Source organism: Sceloporus occidentalis, unplaced genomic scaffold, assembly GCF_023333645.1.
Source record: "Sceloporus occidentalis isolate IW3139 unplaced genomic scaffold, rSceOcc1.0.p SCAF_5, whole genome shotgun sequence".
NCBI classification, from domain to species: Eukaryota; Metazoa; Chordata; class Lepidosauria; order Squamata; family Phrynosomatidae; genus Sceloporus; species Sceloporus occidentalis.
Genome location: NW_028316985.1, coordinates 114245427 through 114267937, shown reverse-complemented (window position 1 = coordinate 114267937; position 22511 = coordinate 114245427). Strand labels below are relative to the sequence as shown.

The following is a 22511-nucleotide window of genomic DNA, read 5'->3' as shown; positions in this document are numbered from 1 at the left end:
GCGCATGTTTTTTTCTTGAGGCAGATATATAGATAGATAGAACGTGGGTAGCTGCTGCTGGTTCACTTTCCCTTTCATTTGCTCACTCTCAGCAAAGGGGAAATGTTACAATGGGCAAGACCTGCGAATGGAATGCTACAATTCGAATGTTACATTTGTTGCTCTTGTCAATTTGGCCAATTGGCAAAATGATACATGATTTTGCAACTCCTTAAGGAATTCAGGGGTAGCCCTGAATTGCTTTGCTTTAAAGAGCAAAAAAGAAATGCATGGCAATCGCATCCTTTTCTGGCATTTCCAAGTTGAGGAATTTATTATTATTATTATTATTATTATTATTATTACATGTGTAAGAGGCATTCTGGGGTGGCAAGGAGGGGGGATACAGGATGCATTAGCTTCCATTTTGTGGTTGAAAATGCCCACCACATACACACACACACACACACACACAAAGAGGTTTTTAAATTTGACAAAATGTGCACATTTTGGTGCATTTTGTGCCTGGCTCTTTAAAAAAAAAAGGAGGGGGGAAAGCACACTTCCGATGCCCCAATGAGTGCTGCACACATCACCTATGACAATTGCTTGATTGACAACAGGCGCCTTCATGGTAAACCCTGATTTCTGAAGAAGACATTTGGGTTAAAATGCCCCTCTTCTTGTAGTGGGCACTTACTAATGGAGAGATTCGGGAAGGGGCCCCCTGAATCTTCCCAGTTCCTTCAGGAGCAAACCCGCCAGTGGGAATGGGGCCATAGTAAATGTTAGCATTCCCTGTTTAACAACAATGAGCAAGTTCAGTGTTTTGGAATGTTGTATTCTAAGGCTATTCTGACAGTATGCTGAACATTTAAGCAAGCCAGATTTTACTGGATTTTGCTTATGTTCATCTTTAGAGGCTCACATTTCATCCTGATAAGATGTGAATCTTAACTTCCAAAGTGGTGTGCTACCAAGCATGCTGAACATTTATCTTCATCTCTTCCGTATTCTCTATCATTGCAGTGCAATGATCTGCAAAATCGGCTTGTGACTGAGCTTGCCACTTTGGGCTTCTCCCTGCAGTGCAGAAATAGGTGTAAGATTTGAAAGGCTATGAACTTCATTAAACAGCAATAAAAAAACAGTGTGAGATTTTGTTGATCATGGGTACCTCTAGAGAGTTATTCATTACTATGGACCCCCTCCCCCAACTAAACAGTTTTCAGATGGCTGGGAAAAGATGGCATGGTGAAGCCATGAATACTTTCACAGGTCACTCACTAATCCCAGCATGAGGATCCAAAGAGACTGATTTTATGAACTGTGAATCAAACAAAATCTGTGCCTTTAGCAGCCTTCTGGTTATAAGAGGCTCTCAGAACTTACTTTGGGAATTGTCTTTTTTCTTTTCTTTTTTAAAATGAAAAGGGCCTTTTATCCCAGCCCTTTGTATTCTGCGTGTGGTGAAATCAGAAAGAAGGAAAAGGACCCACTGCTTTATTGTACATCCAGATATTATGGAAGTAATGATAATACCTAGCAGATGGAAACTAATGGTGCCAGGCAGTGATCAGTGGTAGCCAGTCTTGCTGTCCTTTCTTTGTTCTGCCCAAGATATTAACTCTTAATCCTGTTCAGTCACAAGTCAGATTTTCATAATCTAACGCTTCCTGCACTTCTTGTGGAGTCCTAAAGATTACTGTTGGAAAGGAGAAAATCCAGGGAATACCTCACCCCCAAACATGGTCACTCTTATGAAAAGCAGAGTGGCCACTTAAACATAACTGAGAAAGTGGGGAGCACAGATGAAACAGTTGATCTATGCAGATGTAATAATTTAATTTCATTTTAATTGTCACCTTTGTAAGTTTTTAATTGTACTGTGGGTTTTTTTTTTTACTGTAAGCTGCTTTGAGTCCCAATTTTGGGGGAAAAGCAGGGTACAAATGATGATGATAATAATATGATGGTAATGATGATGTCTATTTAAAAATAATGAGGGTGAGAGAAACTGTGACCAGATGACCTGGGTGCTGGCTTAGTCTGTTACGTATGAACTGTTGATGAGTCCATTCTGCAAAGCTTTTCCTCTCCTTTCTTACGGTGCCCATCAGTCAGGAATCGGTGGCCCTTGAAGCAAAGGACGCACCTTCAAATAGAGGGTTGTCCTCTATAAAGCAGGACATGAAACTGCTTTGTTCCCTAGCCTACTCAGTGGCCTATCTCTATCTGTGGCTATTTTCATGAAGTACATATAGCCAATAGTTTCTGGAACCATGGGGTGAAAATATACTTTCTACATCATACAGAGTTTTCAGCCTCTCCCATTTTGTGCAGTTTTCTCTTGTACTTTGCTTCTCCTTGCTTTCAGCAATGAAGAGGGGACTCTGTATCCAGTGAAAGCCTGAAGCTGATGGATTTCTTTGTTTTTTTTCCTATTGTGACAGTCAGGTTTAGTGACAGAGCAGTGTGCTGCATTTAATCCAGGGGTGAGTATTGTACAACTTTCCAGAGGTTGTTTTGCTGCAACTCCCAACATTCCTCACCACTGGCTATACTGGCCAGAACTCCAGGCAATTGCAGTCCATCAACATCTAGAGGGCGGCACAATTGCCACTCCCTATGAACTTACTGCTAAATTGAAAATCAATACTCTGGACTGTTAGTGCAAAGTATCCTCATATATCAAGAGAATAACACAAATATCCTATATGTGGGTAGAGATAATATTAACTATTTTTTAAAAAAACTGAACCAAACATAAGACAATTGTGTTACTCATATGAAGTGAAGCACTCGCTGTTAAGCTTACTCTGATGTTTTGTTGCTTCTTACAATGATAAATCAGTCCCAAAGACAAATTTTTCAGCAAGTCTATTTTCATTAGTGCAGTTGTGCTTTGTATTATGTATTTTAATGAGTGCCATTTAATCCATAGTGATACATTTCTGTAGCAATTTAGGGTTTTTAAAATACTTCACGCTGTTTCAGCCATTACAACAGTTGTGTCAAGTAGCTCAGCTCTATTGTCCCTTGTTGCATAGAGGTTGGGTTGGGCAGGCTGTCATTGACTTCAGTTTAAACTCATCCCAATTCATGCTTCCACTCAGTGTTCCATTTGTGGTCTCTGTACTTTTTCCAGTGTGAGACAGAGCTTGGAAAGGTCTTGGACTGCATGGTCAGTGACAACATACACTTCAGGATTCTAGGAGAAGTAATCCAAAAAAGCAATTTTCTCAAGCTCTGGTCAGGGTAGTGTTTCCAAGTTTTCAAATAACAATAAGGGACAACTGAAATTCATGGCATGCAGGGTTGACAATCAGGAAGTCGTTATTAACAAGCTTGTCTTCTACCCAAATACCAATTTTTACACTTGCTCTGTAAAATTAATGTATTTGCCACATTCATAAATAACATGATGCACATATATCTTTATGAAGGGCTCACACTCCAAAATAAGGGATTTTCTTGACATTGTGTTAAGTCTATGTTAAAGAAAAAGCCTCCCAACCCTCAAATAGAGTACATTCTTTATAATAAGGGACACCTTTCAGCCCTATAATGGACAAGCATTCCATCCCTCAAATAATGGGCATCTTTTATAATAAGGGACACTTGGCAAGCCTAGACTTAAATTGCAAAGGGAAAAAATCTTTTCTGAGATTTGACTTCACCATCTGGTGCTTGGAAAATCCATTTCTCCCCCTTCTTCAAAAAACCATTGATGGTAACTTTGGTGTGCATTGACTTCTGTTAGCTGTTATGTAGACATTTTCTTTCAAATGAGCATTCATGGCTTAGCACAGAAAGGAGCATATGCCAGCCAATTTCAAACTACGTCTCTCTTTTGTTTGCCCAGACATTAAGGATGCTTTACTTTTACTTCCCACCCTTTGACTTTCTACCATGGCCATAATAACCATGCATCTGTCAGTCTCCTTTGACCATTCTTAGAGAAAGGGACACATCTGAACTGATAATTTGAGTTGAAATGTTATCCTCCTGCTTCTTAATTACCATGGCTTTATTGTATTACAGCAGAAAGGCCAAGAAAGAGATTAGTAAATCCAGTCAGTGTTGAAGGGGACCCTTAATAAAGAGACAAAGTCTATTAAACACACACACACACACACACACACACACACACGCAGTTAAATTCAGAATGAGGCAACTTGTCCTACTAGTAAGGTGTATTGTTTCCCCTAAACATAGATAGTTATGGGCTTTAGTTTAAACAAAATGTAGATTAATGAAGTTTCATTTTCAAATGGTTTGCTAATTCCTTGCCTATGTAAAAATGTCAATTTAATGATCCAAAAGAGTAAAAAGTAAAGTAATAAAAAACATAGTGCCACAAATAGCAGACCAAATCAAAGAACAAAGAAATATTGTTGTATAATTATGTAATGGTAAGGGTTTTTTGAATATGAAGACTCATGCTCACGCGACGATGTGGTGGTGCACACGCCATTGTTTCTTCCAGCACGTGGCACCGCTTCTTCCGGCACTGCTTTCAGCATATGTTGAAAGCAGCGTCTAATGTGCCCACATATGACACGGATGCACTGTACATGTAAACAATGTTGTGTTGGGGGTGAGCGCCCCCTAGGCAAAATGCAGAGTAGGGGTGGGCAAAGTGTACCATATATGGGTCATATATATGGCCACAAGGCCATTTTTGTGTCCTCCAGAGAGCCCGGTGGATAATTTTTTTGGTTTGGGCAATTTTGTAAAAAAAATAGTTTTGCCCTAAATGTCTTCTAGGAAGGGGAAGGGTTGCTACTTTCCCCCCAGCTATTCTAGGCCAAGGAGAGGCCTTTTTATTTTTATTTTTTGCAACAGGAAGTCAATAGAATGTGGCTCACTCTGGTTAAAAAAGGCCTCTCTCAACCTTAAAATGGCCTGAAGGGGGGGAAACATTCCTCCCCCACCCTCTAGGGAGCACTTGGAGGGAAAAACGGATTATTACAGCTGGCCCTTCACATTTGCAAATTTGACTTTTGCAGATTTGATTATTCATGGATTTGATTAATATGTTCTCTCTAGGAATCTCTAGGTCACCCAGAATGACTCTGTGGTCAACGTCTGCCAAAGGCCACACAGGTGGAAGACCTAGAGTTTCCTAGAGAAAACACTTCTTTAGGCATTTGTAGGTCCTCCAGTGCAACCCCATGGTCAACCTCTGGCAGATCTTGACCATGGAATTACCCTGGAGGACTTAAGAGATTCCTAGAGAGTTATTTTCTCAGGATATATATATATATATATATATATATATATATATATATATATATTCCATTTTTCCATTTTCATGGGGGTCCTGTGCCCCTAACCCCAACAAATGTGGAGGTCCACTGTCTTTACCTGGTGAGTCATAGTGTGGGGATGCACCCTTTCAAGATTTCCTGGGATTCTGATGTGGCCCCCTAGCATTCTGCAAATGCCCATTCCTCATGTAGAGTCTCTTCTACCTCAAGTCAGGTATAATGTTGCTGTCCCAGATACACTATTCATTCCCGGGAACAGGACCCTGAGTGAGCCTAGCATCGAGATTTAACTGCCACCAGAAGGGGAAACAGTGAAGACACACACATAAAATTTAGCTGAAAAGCCACAATATTATTGTTACAGATACTATAGCAATGGCTTGGCATGAGGCACAGATCCACAGACTGCATGAGCCGATGACTGTTTAATGCACCCTATTCCTTTACCCTCAAAAATGAATCCTGTCCCAATTCACACCAATAAAATTGTGACAAAATGAGAAACAAAAAAAAAACATGCAATTTATCAAAGGTGGCAGGGTAAGGAGGTAGTCCAAACCACAACACCAAGCAGAAGGGAGAGGGGCCACACAAATACTTCCTGGGCAGACCTGGATGAAGCCTGCTGTTGGTCACTTGGGGAGTCTTGCCCACCTTGCCTTCCCAGGCCCGATAAAACCTGGGAAGGCTCCTGGGAAGAAGACAGAGTGCTAAGAAAACATGGCAGCTCCCTTCTTACTTTGTCCATATTCCACAGTCCACAAATCAGCTCACAATTAAGCCTGTGGGCTAAAGCTTTGCACAGTTTGCAAGAAGTATCCAATAGCCTGTTATTCTCCTGGCTAAGAGTGGCCAGTGCATTGGGAGTCTGGGAAACATTATATGGCTGGAAAAGTCTATTTCAGACTTTCTACAGGTTTCTATAGGTAATGTTTTTATTTCATGGGAAGTCTTAATTTTTATCCCTTCTGCATGATGAAAGTCCTTCCATTGCTGCTGATCTATTCAGCATTGGATAGTCTTACACAAAGGCTTTAAAATGCAACAACTGTGGAATACCACCCAGAAAGCCACAAAGGAATGCCTATCTCTAATCTTCATAATGAGTCATAAATTCATTAAGGCTTCAAATTCTTGAAGTTTATGAGGCTATAACTTTGTTATTTTCTTTGCTAGGCTTTCAAACAGATGTTATTATCTGCTAGTGACACTGAGTTCTGCAGTACCTGCAAGCAAAATGCTATACATAGTTGTCATTCTGTTCCATGTGGACAGTACAGACTTGGCAGTCTTGAGAATAATTAGGAGGGTTGGTTGGCTAGGAAGAAGATTGTGATCTGTAGTTAGCAAGATTTGGTTAACTGGAAAGAGAACCACAGAAACGTCACTTGAGTTTAATGGGAGTGAGTAAATAGGCTTACTTAATATAAAAATGTTATATTAACATTAATATAAATGCATATTAATATACCATTTTCTAATAGCTGAGATTATTTAAGAGAATGAATTATTTAAAAATAAATAAATTGCAAGCATATCAGATCCTGTTTTATACATCTTTATAACAGGGAATCCCAAGCTGTTGCTGATAAATCATAACCGAAGAGCTCCAATGGAGAGCCCATAAAATAATTTCTGTAGTTTAAGGATAGAGCCTCACTCAGAAAAGTATGTAGGGCTATGTGTGCTTTAGCCTGAGAACCCATTTCAGACACAGGATAGAATATGGATGTACTTGACATCAGTTCCCAGAAAATATGAACCTTCCAGATTTGCTATGCATAGGGTGTTGTGGATAAAAGGTGGATTGAGACTTAGAAGATCCAGGTTCTAGTCCCCACTAAGACTTGAAAGTCACTGGTGGCTTTGTGCCACAGAGAAGGGAGAGCACAGCAGAGATCCCATTTTGATTTCTTGTGTTGGAGAAGTGGAGCTTAAGCACTTCACCTTTCTGCCTTTCTCTCATCATGGTGGGATATCTAGGTGGGAGTTCTTTCTGTTTGCTTCTCAAGCTTGGGTGGCAATATAGTAATTAACACATTAAAAAGCAACTTAAGTACCTTTAACAATTCTGTGGTGTTTCCCCCTCCACCAGATATACTATCCTTGTTGCAGGTTTATATGTGAGATTTTGGTTGTGCACTCGGGAAGGAGCAGTACAAAGAAATTTTGAGAAGAAACAGAGCAGATAACTGAACTTCAAAGACTTTTGACATGCAATGGGGATTTCCCCCAAATCTTAGATTTCAGTGTCAATCCCATAAGAACAGCAATTATCTACTCCTTAGGCAAAGGCGCTGGAATTGTTGCTTTAGCTATTATGAGATTCAAGAATATGTATGTGTGGCAACACCAGAGACTGAAAGGCTGACAATGATTATGATATTAGCTCTTCCAGTCTATCAATCTATAGTTGGGTTTTTAATTAATATAAAGAACTTAGATTTTCCAGAGAGAATTGAGGAAACCTGGAAATCACAGTGTGACACTAATTTGATGAATACAGTGTGAAGCAGTTGAGCAGAACCCATTCCCCAGTGCAGGAGGGGCTGAAACTTAAACCTTTGCTATCCATGAATGTAGTATTTTAATAGCTACCCTTTAATGTGTTGCTAATTTGTCAAAATGTGGTAAGCCACTTTCAGTCTGTTGTCCTGTTACCAGCCAACAAGAGACTAATCCAGGTGATTTGGAGGAATATAAACTGGATGTAGTTTCATCATGTCTGGGTATGAAGTGTCGCTAAGCCTGCCTCTAGCAAAAGATTCTTCAGGCTACAGAGTCTCTCTAATTTTCCAACAGGCTTGAGCTTGAGTGTATCCTTTATTTTTAATTGAGCTAAACCTATATTATCCTGTATTATTTTAGGAATCTAGCTCACTTGATGGTTTGAATTCCTATTTGCATATCTTTGATTATACCCAAATATATTTGAAATGATGGTGTAAATGACACTCTGACAAGTGTATGGCAGCTGCATGGCATGGAAGCAGAAGAGAACTAATCACTATATGCATTCACTTGACCATAATGTGGATGTAAGGAATAGACCTTTTAACCTCCTTGCCTTGATAAGTGCCATAAGTGACATCTCAACATGAACTATTGTAGTGTTTATTTTTTTTTATTTATATTCCACCTTTCTCCCAATATGAAGCCAGCTTCTAGCAGGAGTAATTTATTTTTAGGGTTCCTTCCATCATGGATTCGGAGACTTGTAGTTTACAATGTAGAGCTCAGAGAGACCATTTTTGTTCCCTTTCCTATTCTTCTCCTGCTATCCTATGTTGTTCTAAATTAAGACTATAGAACATGCAGCCTTCCAGATACTCTTGAACTGCAACTCCTATTGTCCCTAGTCAGTATGGTGAATGGGGAGGAATGATGGGAGCTGTAGTCCAAGGACATTTGCTATGCAACACATTTTTTGTGACTACACTAATGATTTTAGGACTGTAGCTGCCTGCCAGTTTTGAATGTGAGTATTTTACGAGATGGCAGGAATGGGCAAGGCATATATGTTTGCATTATCAGCTTCCTAGGGCAACAGGGTGGAATCATGAATCACCAAGAGGTCAAGGATTTGATGCAGGAACACTGGCCAATTAAAGCCAGCTTGCCATTGGGGAAACCAGGGAAGCACAATATTATGGCCAAGAATGAAAAGGAACTGTTACCGAGATTTGATTTAGTACAGCTTAAGGGTTTGGTTTAGTCTCCCTGCCTGTGTGACAACTACAATTATGGAACTCCATGCCAAGGAAGATAGGCTGGCTATGTCTGTTTTGAGCTTTCTGCAGGCAGCTAAACAGAATTGTTCCTTGTGGCCTTTGATGTTTGAAATAGCACTGTTTTGTTTGTTTTAAAACTATGTTTGACACTAATTTTTTTAGACTTTTAAAATGGGTTTTAGAAAAATATTCAATGTATTTTAAACTTAAATAGATTTGTTCTATTTTTTTTAAAAATGCATTTAATTTTTTGCATCGCCTCAGGAGCCTTTGTGGGCTGGTATATAAATGCCATAAATAAAGATAGAAAACCTAGTCAAAGATCAATTGATTCTCTGTTTAGGAATGGCTGCGAATAGAGCAAGAGAGTGAGGAACCTGAAATGTGTGTAGGCTGGAATAGAAGGCCAGGCAGGAAACTAGCGGAATGGTTAGAAATAAATGTAAACCCATTCCCTCTTTTGCTCCCTTTTGCTTGTGTGGCATTGACATGGTGGCTTATTATTATTATTATTAAACTTTATTTCTAGAGCACTGTAATTATACACAATTATACAATACTTGTTGTATTGTAGTGCTTATTTATCAATCATATTCTACACTTCCTCAAGCTCAGAGTGGCATGTATGGGATTAGCCATGCTCATTCACTTCTTTTTCTCAAAGCTCCCTTATTGAATGAACTAGGTCTCTACGTTTGAGGTGCCAGGCTCTGCCTCTTAAACTTGGACTGCCTCTCTCTATCATCATTTCATACAGTTTGATTCTTTTAATTAAATGTCCATAGCAAATGTTGCATCATCTTTAATGTTGATATTTTAAGAGAGAAAAAAAGTGAACTCCATTGGGCTGCATGCTTTATTAGTTGTTTAAAATATGTATAGCTCAGCCTCTTTCCACCTTCCACCCTCCTGATTTGTTGGTTGACAAGTCCCATTATCCACAACCAACCACCGACTAGGGATGGTGAGAGTTGTAATCAGCACATCTGGAGAATATCAGGTTGGGGAAGGCTAGACGCGGCTGCAATCCATTAAGGCACTGGGTAAAGCCACATACAGTACTGAATACCAACTGTTATCATGTTTGTATCTCTTTTTTTCTTCTGAAAAGCAGTTCCAGACATAAAGAGCAGCCAGAAAAAATAAGCAGAGTCGTTTTCAGAAGCTGCAGAAATCACAGGAAGGGTTGTGCTGAGTAATAAGCACAGAGGGATAAGGAGGGGCAAGACTGTGGAGGTCTTTCATGTCAAGGACAGAATGAAGAGACTTAAGGAGTAGTGGAATCACGAGGTCAGGAGAAGTGAATAACTTTGGCAACTTTTATGTGATTCATTTTTGCTCCCCCCCCTTTTTTTTTTGTTTGTACTTCCAGATCAATTACAACAGGATATCATCTCAGTCCATTTGTGCGACTGCTGCTTGCATCAAGGGCTAAAAAACGGGGCCTTCCACCAAAGCCTTCACCAAAGACTGGAGAGAGTAAGTATTTAATATTATTTTACTGTTTACTATATATAATGTTATATAATATATATATAAATAACAATATTCAATATACAGTGCATCTGTGCCATATATAGGCACACTATATGTGGTTTCCAGCCCCCAAGCCCCAATTTTTAGCCTATTGTATTTTATTGTTTTTAAATTTTGATTATTTAATATTGTAGTTTTAGAACTGGGATGGGGGGTTGGGAAGAGATTAATTTTGAATTTTACTGTATTTCTAATGTACTTTTACTATTGTAACCTGCTTGGATTCCTCATGATTGGGCGAGCTATAAATAAATCATTTATTATTATTATTATTATTATTATTATTATTATTAAGCCGCCAGCATGTGCCTCATTGTTTTTAATGGAGCGCAAGCATATGCGGATTTTCCCTTATTGGGGGGGGGCATGTAAAGGGAGGGCCCGCTGTACAATAAAATATTTAATTTGTCTCAAGTCAACTTAGTGATTGGGGTACAGATTAACAGTGTTTGTCTGATAAACTATGTTCATCATGTAAAACTGTTGTTTAACAAGCTAAGAGGGCAATACCAAAACCATGTGTGTATGCAGATGATAAAGCAGCAGATGAAGACCTGAGGAGGGAATATGTGGCACAGGTCCTCTTGCTCTGAGAAATCATGGTTTCTTAGATTGGCTGATATTACAGTTCAGACATGATGACAAACTATGATTTCTGTTAACCAGTATTTGGAATGGTTTGTCTATTTTCATTTTTAATCTGCTGATCATTCCAGTCTTTAAATCAAAATTGAGCAATGTGCAATCCTAGGGCTTCATGCAGTTTCTGAGACTGCTTTTTGTGGCCGTTGAAGCTCACAGACTCCTTGGATTGGCCTTTTGCATCCATCCTTAAAGTGGATTTCTTTCTACTGCCTGCATTTGTTTATGTTTTGGGGATTTGTGCTGTTCATACAGTACCAAATGGACTTGTGATAGAAAATTTGTCTTCACATCTTCCATTGTAGCTTACTGATCTAGATACAAATTGGAGACAGATTTTCTACTCCAGGCTCATTTGCTTCTAGGGATATAACATTTCTCAGAATTTTGAAGCCATCGGAACCCCCCCCCCCATTTTGCCCCCAGAAAAGCTCCCAGATTTTTCATAAAATAGAAGAAAAGAAAGATGTTTACACCCTATACTGACTGAAAGTCACTTAGTTACTCAGGGAACATAAAATATATTATATATTATTTAGTTTATTAAAAGAACAGTTTATACAGGCAACAATTGAATTTCCTTTTTAAATTTTTAAAATTTAAATGGAGCTACAAAGTCCTGAACTGTAAGGAACCTTTTTTAGTTTTCCACTTATTAAGAGTAAACAAAAAACAATAAAACAGGATAGGTGGGGAATCAACATTTGTCAAACATTGGTCTCTTACATAAAATGTTCATTCCTTGAAAAAGAACTGAGAGAAAGGATACCAAGACTAGGAGTTATAATGATCAGACACTCTACATTATTTTACATAAAAGTCTTCTCGTACTATAGCTTTTGGAGATAATTTTGACATAGATCTTGTCTTGTACACTTTATTAACCATTCTAAAATCCCAAATCTATTTTTTCCATTTTTATATTTGTTATTTATCCAGGGGGGAAAAATTTCCGATATTTTTTTCTTGGGCCTTCGCATCTCTGGTGAATTCCAGAGGCAGGGCCAGAACAACTGTGGGATGTCAATTGCTCTATATGATAGATAGTACAAATCTCTCTGAAATGCTGTTTCAGAATCTGATTTGTCGGTTAAAGTCAGACATCACACCAAAGCAAAATGTAGGTAGGTCTGCTATGATGTCTAAATTATTTCAGACTTTATTCCTTCCAATCCAGGGAGACAAAATCCTTTGGGGTGAAGGAGGGAATAGCATCAAGGTAGGTTCACTGCTTTGGGAGGACATAATCAAATCTCAGAGGAGTTAAGGGAGCCTTCTGCCTTAGCTACAACAAACAACATTATTTGGAAGTGTGTGGCTACTAAGAAAGCCAGCAGATCCTGTGTCTCCTCCCCCCCATCCCCCATCGCTGCGGTAATGCCTAGTACTGCCAGAGATTACTTCTTTTCTCCCTGCTTTCCCAAATGGCAGCCCATGAAGTGATGCAGATGCAGGAAATGTGTGGAGTTAGCACATCACACTTTGAGTTAGGAGACAGGAGGGTTGGGAAATTGAGTGACAGAGAATCAACATGGGAACATTACATTTTGGATTACAATTCCCAGAATCCTCTAACCAGCCTGACCATATTGACTGCTGATTTATTTATTTATTTATTTATTTATTTAGAGTGTTTATACCCCTCTTCAGCCAAAAATGCTCCTACAGCAGCTTATACATGGTTATTTGACAATTCCCTGCTCTCAGGTTTACCACTGAAAAAGACATAAAACATATGGAAAAGGGCATGGCAGTGGGAGAGGGGATTAAGTCCAGCATATGCTGGACACTGTTCTCTTTCTCTAAGGCCACAGCTGTGGCAGTTGGGATGGAGGGAGCCACTGGGATTGATGATGCTATGCCTGGGTGCTGTTCTCTGATTTTTTTTAAAAAAACACTGTCTTTCCTCAACTCTGGTAGTGATTTTGGCAGCTGCCAGACAGCTCTGACAAATGTCTCCTTCTGGCCTTTGGAAGTTTCCTGCTGCAGTGAGGTGGTGGCTCCCTTCCAGCTACTGCAGCATCTGCCTTGAAAGGAGTTGGCTGTTTGAACTGCTGCTGCAGCTGCAGCCTTCAGATTTGTGTGAGAAAACATTGATGCAAGATATGGGATAATTGCATCACGATTTCTTCCTTGGTCTTATTACAAGAGAACAGGAACTTCTTCGATATACTTCTCAGTGCTAATTGAATCATTTCTGTCTAAAATTTTGAAACTGCAAAAGAGATGACATTGGCGCAGTACAGGCTGCTGAAAAACACTGGCCTCCTGGCGCCTGTTTTTCCGCTGGAGGGAAGCCGCAGCTGCCAAACCGCATGGTTTCTTGCCGGTGGAAAAAGAACCCACAAAAAGTGGGTTCTTCTAGAGCCGTGGTGGTGATGTAACAAGTGTGCCATTGGCGCACTTGTTATGTAAGCACCGCACGGCGGTGTGTGTACACTGCACGGCACTTATGTAACAGTGGCGCACCATGTATACATCACATGCTAGGGTTGTGGGAAGTGTGGGCGCTCCACCCCCAGGCAACTCTAGCACGTGACGAGGGCGTCCCTTAAAGGCCCATTTGTACCGGGACCTTGATAAGAAAATAATTCAGATAATCTGCTCAAGTGACCAAAGCCTCACAGAAGCATGTGTGCTAAATGTGTGCTGCATGAAAATCATTGTGGTGTAGTAGGAAGACTCATGGACCTGAACTGGAGCAATTGAAGGGAATGTGCAGCCTTCTAAGTATTGCTGTCATGTAGTTTCCATCAGCTCTAGCAAGCATAACCAATGTCATACAGAAAGGGGGAGCCCTGTCCCACAGCATCTGGAAAGCTACTTCTCAATTCTGGAGTAGACATTTCTGGTTTAAATCATCTCTCAGCTAGAGAAATTAACTGAGCTTTGTGAGGTTATGATTTTTTTTCAGCCCAGTCTACCTAAGAGGATTGTTGTATGGATAAAAGGGGCACTTGAGCTTCTGGAGGTAAGGGCAAGATGTAGATCAGATTTGTTGTTTGTTGTTATATGCCTTCAAGTAGAGTCCGACTCATGGCAACTCTCTCTAGGATTTTCTTGGAAAGCTTTATTCAGAGGAGATTTGCCACTTAGGCTGATAGAGTGTGACTTGTTAAGGATCTCCCAGTGCGTTTTCCATGGCTGAGCAGGATTCTCACACAGATGAGATACTTACATTTTTAAAAATCAAAGGCTAATTTGGCACTGTTAATCTAATTGATTGATTGGGAATGATTGATTGGGAATAGTCCTGGTCTGAGTTGGAAAGAAGCTGCACTGCATATTCCTAATACCATCACTGTTTCAGTTTCAGAACATGGGGGCAGGTGGAAGGAAGGCATTGTGTACCCTGTTATCAACAGCCTCACTCAGTCCTTGCAAGCTGAAGGCCATGGCTTTCTTGATAGAGTCTATCCACCTGTAATGCAGTCTTCCTCTCTTCATACTATCTTCCACGTTACCAGGCATCATTGTAATGAGTCATGTCTTCTCGTGATATGTCCAAAGTACGACAACCTCAGTTTAGTCATCTTGGCTTCTAGGGACAGTTCGGGCTTGATTTTTCTCTTGGACCATTTATTTGTTTTTTTAATAGTCCAGGGTATCCACAAAACTCTCTTGCAGTATCATATTTCAAACGATTCTCTTCTGTAATACATAGAAATAAAAATATGCTGGCATGGATAATCCTGGTATTTGGTATTCAGTGATATGGCTTTACGCTACTCTTAAGGATCTTGTCTATTTCATTTATAGCTGGCTTTACATGTCCTAGTCTTCTTCTGATTTGTTGACTGTAATCTCCATTCTGATTAATAACTGAGACTAAGGTATGAAAAATCTTAGACTATGTCAATGTCTTTATCATCTTCTTGATGTAAATCATCTGTGGTCATTACAGTCAGTCTTCCATATTCATAGATTCTTTATCTACAGATTCAACCATTACAGCTCAAAAATATTTTTTTAAAAATGTAAATTCCAAAAAGCAAACCTCGATTTTGCTATTTTATATAAAGAACACCATTTAGGTATGCCATTGTATTTAATGGGACTTGAGCATCCATGGATTTTGTTATCCATGAGAGGTCCTGGAACCAAACCACAGTAGATATCAAGGGCCCACTGTATTTTTGTTTCCTTAATGTTCAACTGCAAACCTGCCATTTTCTTTTTTTTTTATTTTCTTCAATAGTCCCTCCAAGTTTTTTCTATTTTCTGCTAGTAATATGGTGTTACTGCACATCTTAAATTGTTGGTGCTCCTTCCTTTTCATGCCTCCTTCCCCTAAATCTAAATCTACTCCAGTTTTATGTATGATGGATTCAATTTACATATTAAACAGAGTGATAAAATTCAGCCTTGGCTGATCCCCTTGCTCATTGGAAACCATTCTCTTTTTCCATATTCTGTTCTGATGGTAGCTTCTTGTCCTGAGTACAGGTTATGCATCAGGGCAATCACATACTGTGGCACATCATTTCTTTAAGAGCAAAACATAATTTTTCATTATCTCCAAAATCAAAAGCTTTACTAGACTTTATAAAGCACAGGCTGATTTTCTTCTGGAATTGTTTGGTGTGCTTTCTTACCCAGTGTATGTTTGCAATATGATCCCAATTGCCTCTTTCTTTTTGCAACTAAACAAAAGAAAAACAAGCCTGTAAGGGAGAAGGCAAGCTAAAATCCTACTTTTAGCAGTGCAGACTCTTCTGCGTTTTTAGGTGGAGCTAGTGTTCAATTTCTGTCTAATTCAATGCAGCTGTCATACAAGTTTGCCAGCTCAGTGAGCCACAATGGCAGGGAAATTTTGCCTTTGATTGCAATGATTGGTGGAACAATAGTAAATCATGTCAAGTGTTTAATTGTTATGAATTTGGCAGACAGTCTTTACAAAATACTGCACAGCAAATACTGTATATTAGAAATAAAATTTCATACATACTAAAGTCATCACATTGCTGAGATAGAAGAGGTGTATTTTACTAGAAAAATCAATTTGATTTTATCAAACTTTGCTTTATTTGTGTGGAGGCAAACAGGAAGTTGATCCAGTTACCAAAAAGGAATGGCTAGGAGAATATACAGTAAGTGTATGTACCAGATCTCCATTGCATGGAGCCTCTGGACAAATGCAACCTACATATATAGCCTGTGTACTCAAGGTGAATGCGTTCAAAGAGACAAGGGTTTTGAAAGATAGATATAGTGATATAAAAGGCCCAGAGAATTACTGAGTAGGTTGGGGCTTCTTTCTTGCCTGTACATGCTCAAAAAGGCATAGATGTCCCTGTAGAAACAGTCTTCAGATTTGGCGTGGAGAGAGATGGATTTTTTTGTTACAGTAAAAGACGTAGAGTGCTGCTTTTCTGATAATCACCCAGGCAGGAGAGGCTTTACAAAATAGCCACCAGATATTCCAGTTTAGTTGCTTGCATCTCTCATCTAAGGTGAGGAGAGAATGGGTTAGGGGTGTATTCCTGATCTCTCCCTCAGGAAAATTTCAGGGTAGAGTCCAAACAGGCCCTTGGTGACATTCCAAACATCTCATCCTAGCACTGCTGGCAGCTGATAATGATAAAATGTCTGTGTTCTAAGAGTCTTCTCTGAGATGCTGTAAAGTAGACTTAATAATATTCAGGGCACGTATGGATTTTTTAAAAAATGTGTTCAGTCAGCATGACTGACAGAAATGTGAAGTCATTTTTAGCTCTTGCAATAGAGATACCAGGCCTCTGCTGATTTTTCTAATCAGTGTTTACCTGAGTTCTCAGTACAGAATTAAATAAAGTACATTTTACTATATCCTTTGTCAAATTCACTATGTAGTACATCAGGGAAAAAATAAAAATAAAAAACCCAAGTTCTATGCTGCGTTTGGCTTACCATGCATTTTTTTCACCACACAAAGTACCAGAAATTATCTGGTTTCTGATCCAGTATATAATCAGAGGTATTTCTTGGCACCCTGCTCAGAGACTAATTGTAAATATTTTATTGGTAATTGGATGTATAATTTATTTTGCCAATTTAGTTGTTGTCCAGGCTAATCAGAAGAACATAAAAAGGCCACAAAAGCTCTCTCTGTTTCCCTATTTAAGAAGTGTTTGGATTGATGGAATTAATTAATAAAGCTCTACTCAGTTTTGGTGGGAAGGGGGGATGTACATGGACTTGGACTAATAAACTGGCAGAAAACTTTCTAAATCGTTACTTCCACCACTGAGCTTCTGCTATCCTGGTGTATGGCTACCATTTGAGGATGCTGTTTTCCATACAATTATCACACACCTCTATATAATGTGGCACCAGTGTTCTTGTTAAGCTGGTAAACAGAAGTTATATTCTTAGCTGTGTTTCAGATAAAAACAAAAAGAACCTCTTTCCCCTCCTTTACAGGATGTGTCAGAATGTAGTTCAGAAACAACACATTGGGAAGTGTCCCTGCTAGATGAGGCCAAGGCATCCTGTTTCCCACAGCGCTCTCAACTTACTTAGGAAACTCACAAGCAGTGCGTGGGAGCAAAGCCTTTTCTTCCTACTGTTCTTCATCAAATAGTATGCAACAGCATCCTATACTCCCAATGTTTTCCCATATCAGCCATGGCTAGTAGTCATCAATAGGCGTTGTCTCCATGAAAATAAATCAGGTTGATTTTCATTATGAGTTTCATGTAACTAGCTTTTCAAGGTTGCCTGGGTTGTTATTTGCTGTCAAGTCAACTTTGACTTATGGCAACCTTATGAATGAGAGACCTCAAAGAGCCCCCAGTCATTATCTGCTCTGCTCAGGCCCTGGAAACTCAGGACTATTTAACCTTGATTGAATCAAGGTTGCAGTCTTCCTCATTTCTTACTGCCTTCCACTTTGCTGAACCTTATTGTCTTTTCCAGTGAGTCATGTCACCTCATGATATATCCAAAATACAACAGCCTCAGTTAATCATTTTTGCTTCTAATTAGAATTCAGGCTTGATTTGCTATCAGGCTCTTTCATTTGTCTTTTTGTTGCCCGTGGTATATGTAGAACTCTTTTCCAGCACTACATTACAAATGTGCTGATTTTCTTCACTGTCCAGCTTTCTTCCCAATACATTTCCTGTGCCTCAGTCAGTGTGAACTTTTAATAGGCTTTTAGGATCTGGTTTGCCTTGTACCAAGAATCCTGAGGTCTTTTAGTCAGGTGCAAAATAGTGGTTGTTATGAGTAGGCATATGTTAAGCATGCATTACTGAGAGCGCCTAAGTAATACAGATTTAACATATACCTATTCATCTTAAGTACTATACCTTGGGACAGAATGCTGTAGTGCCTCCCTGCAGCTAGTTCATAAGGTTCAACTAGTGCAAAATGCTGTAATGGGTTTCTTTGAATGGAGCACCATTTCACACTCACATAACACTTGTGCTAAAAGAGCTATATTGCCTGTTATTTTGCTTCTAAACCAGGTTCAAAGATATAAAGCCTTCAGTTTCAGATTACTTGAAATATCATTTCCCCATAATTATATGGGCAACTTCTGAGGGTCTGTGGACCCTCCCTCCACTCCCAACTGAACTCTGCAGGCCATAAAACCCACCCCCCAAAATATTTTCATAGGGACTGTTTGGAGGCTAGGATCACTCTGGAGGCCCTGTCAAGCCACATGCAATCCATGTGCTGCATTGTGCATACCCATGCCCTGAATAGATCTGCTAAGCTATGGGAAGACTGACTGTGCCACACAATCCTACAGAGTCCTATTTGATAGCAACAGGTTGTGTCAATCCTAATGTAGAACCATGTCAGGCACTGATGATTGTGTCATCTTGGTTTTTTATGAAAAATGTGGTGTGTTTTTTCTTGGCATTTCCCAGCCATTAACTTGGGTAGTTCAATTATTGTATGTTGCAACCTTGTAATCTAAAATATTGTTGTGTTTCCATAGTACTTTATTATGCTGTGATTTCTTATGAGTTCAAAACAGTATATAAATATTTTAAATAAATATTAACAAACTGTATGCTTAGTGGAGTCGAAGGCTTTCATGGCCGGCATCTATAGTTTTTTGTGGGTTTTTCGAGCTATGTGTGCATGTTCTAAAAGAGTTTCTTCCTGACGTTTTGCCAGCATCTGTGGCTGGCATCTTCAGAGAATGCCTAGTATTAGAGTATTCTTAGTATTAAGGAACAGGGTGCTTCTGAGTTCACCTAAGGTTTTTGCAGTCAGTACCAGAATTAAGCTCACAGTTGCATATAAAGGTTCACACCTGGTTCCCAACCCAAGCATATTATTTTGGCAGCCTAATATGGAAGAAGGGAAGCTTTTTAGTCATTGTTAGCACTAGTCAGCAGCCTGTATGATGAAGTGCAGTGGTTCTCAAACTTTTCCCACTGAACCCCTCCCCTTTACACCTGCATATGAATGTCAGCCCCTCTATTTGATATAGTATATAAATAAAAATACTTTGTTTTCTAGTGTGTGTATTTTCATCCACACATTTGTGCATACTCATATTTTAACATTTTGTAAGGAAATAACATTGTTCAAATGGGAACATTTTTTATTTCTCTAAATTTCATACCCAACTCAACACAATGCTTTTACTTGATGTATAAGGAGTATGGTGGATTTGAGCAACCACAGATTGAAAAGAAAACTCGTTTTAAAAAACTTTATCTGTGATCAGCTACAGGCAGGCCAAGAAGAGTGATTCCACAGGGAAAGATTTCTATTATTTTCCCTAAATACACACCAACATGTGTGAACACTCACTCACATAAACAGGGCACAGAAATACACCATTTTGTCAGGTGATTCTGAATTTGAATACGTGAGCAAAAAACCCCATGCACCTTACAAATAAGCTAATCAGTCCCATTCACAGTGTGTTCTTGTAAGATAAACATTCTTTTATTGCGTTGTGCTCCTTGCATTTAAAGCTGGGACAAGGAATACCTGCAGAATGAGCATGTCTTGGGGCTTTTTGTCTTGTTTTTGGTTGACAATGGGAAGGATGGAACTGAGTCTGAGAGAAACTCATTCATCTTGGGAGAGGGGAAGAAGAGAATCTCTGGGGGTGAATCTACGTGAGCAAAAATCTGTTTTGTGCAGTTTTTGCTGATGGTAGCTAGGTGGTTGCAGGGCAGTGCTCTGATAGCTCAGCTTGTGGTATATTGCCCTTTAGAAACAGAATTGTTTACAAGGGTGATACCAATTATAATAAATGCTGTGGAAAGTTATTCACACCTCATGGGGTTGGGGGACAGGACTGAAAAGGCAACTGAAAAACAACTTACAAACTAGTTCCAGTTGTTTATTCAGCCCTTGTATTTCAAAGGTAATAATGTAGAACAACACTTCTGGGAATAGGAATTCTTTAAAAGAGCAGAAAAACTACAGAGAATGTGTAATTGGAAGAAAGAGGTCATGTTTGGATTTTAAGCACAGATTTTTGCAAGACAGGACACCTGCAGGTTTATGTTTTTCTTTTTCCTATAGATTTTCTAGCTTTGTTCATGCTTGTCTTTTTGGCTGGCAGCATTCTTGCTCTTGTGAAAAATAGCTAGGTTTGCTTTGTTGATATTTCTCTCAATGGTGGGCTTGATACTCATTTTGAGGTTCCCTGAAATCTGAAGATGACCCCAGAGGCACCTTGGTCATGATGCATGATATACTAGAGCTTACATGGCACCTTGAAAGCACAATTGTAAAGTCCCTTGGTATGTGCGGCTCAGGATAAACACACAAATTGTGCCAGATAACATCAGACTTTTTAATCTTCTCTGCATGTTTTGTGCCTTGATAATATCTCATTCCTGCCTCTCTGTTGTTGAAAGGTACTTCAATCCCTGTGGCATTATTTTTAAAGTGTACAAAGCCTCCACAGTCTTCTATCATTTTAAAAATCATTTCTGCTTCACTTTTCTTGCCTGAAGTCTCAGTCCTGGAACCCATTCCCCCTTTTAGATACTGCTTTTCATGCTTTTGCACTATTTCACATAATTCTGAAGCCCAAAGTAATCCTTATTAACAATACAGATACAGGTGTGTATTTACCCTTGCTCCGCATTCTGCAGGAATGCGAAACCCATGGACTTTCTACACAGACAAAGAGTCTCTGCTGCAGAATTTTTTTCTATATTCTTGTGCGGGGTGAGAGGAGCTTGGTGACTTGGATATGGAGGTAAACATCCAGAGCAACCACTGCTTTGGAAATTAATCTACCTTCCTCCTTTTGGCAGCCTTGTTTCAGAGCAAGAGGTTCTCAGGCTTTCTCTTCCAGATATTTTGAACTTCAGTTTCTTGGAACTCCAGGCACCATGGCCAATGGTAGGAGACTCTGTGAATTGAAATGCAAAGCATGTAGAAGACCAGAGAATGAGAACCACTCATTTTCAGAGCTCGGAAAAGTTATTTTTTGAAGAACAGAGCCCAGAATCCTTCAGCCAGTATGGCTATGTCCAAGCTCTGAACCGGTGAACTAGATGTCAAATCCCCCTTTAGACCCTTCCTCCTTACTCTCGGAAGGTAGGATGAAGTTGCAAGGGGCAACTTTTTTTGGAGCAGCATATACACAGTCCCCACTCCATTCTTTGAGTGTGTGGAGAATAATGTCTTAATAAGGATGGTGTGTTTCCACTGTGTTTAATTCAGGTCTCAGGTCTGACCCTGAAAGAAGATACTAAAATTGGCTGCAATGTACAGCATAGAATTTCCAGCTTATTAACAAAAGATGCAGCTCTTGGGGCCATTTCAGCTTTTACACAATTCTGCTGGGAATCATTGTTTGTGTGAGATATGTATCTGTGTACTTGCATTTTGAACATAAGCTTGTTCGATTAATGCATCACCCATAAAAAGAGTAATTGTTTCATATGTTCCTGTTAAGTTTTATTGCTTGGTTACTTTTATCTCTTTCAGTATGATTTTATTTTTGTTTTGTTGTCAGTTGCTTGTGAGTTTGTTTGAGGGTTTGGGTCTGAAAAGTGAGTGATATAAATAAGTGGCAACGAGGCTCTTCACTTTGTATAGGAAATGTCTTTATATTTAAAAGGCCAGCTGTCTATGCAAGTCAAGTTGACTGTGGGATCTGATTTTTTAATCTTGTTGTTTTGCCTTTGAAAGTATAAATTACTATATTTAAAAAAAACAAAAAACAAAACCCATTTTTATGTACATTGATATCCTCTATGATAGGGATAGAAAAAAAATCACTGTTCTCTGGCCAAAAAATATATTCCCCAACACTCAGGAAACCTGGTTGGGAAGAATGACAACTGTGGTGAGAACTTTGAGCAGTTTTCACCTAATATTTGCTCTTCTAGAAAATTATTCTGTACAGCAATACACATGGGGTTTTTTTTTT

The 22511-nt window shown here is 39.3% G+C and overlaps 1 protein-coding gene across 3 annotated transcripts in view; it reads left to right on the top strand.

Moving 5' to 3' along the window:
- Positions 1–22511, top strand: part of APBB2 (amyloid beta precursor protein binding family B member 2) — a 198729-nt gene that overhangs the window by 57485 nt on the left and 118733 nt on the right. For all 3 annotated transcript variants that reach the window (XM_089525147.1, XM_089525153.1, XM_089525146.1), the window contains one exon: positions 10356–10462. The gene's annotated coding sequence lies outside the window, so the exon portion shown is untranslated. The remainder of the gene's footprint in view (positions 1–10355; positions 10463–22511) is intronic.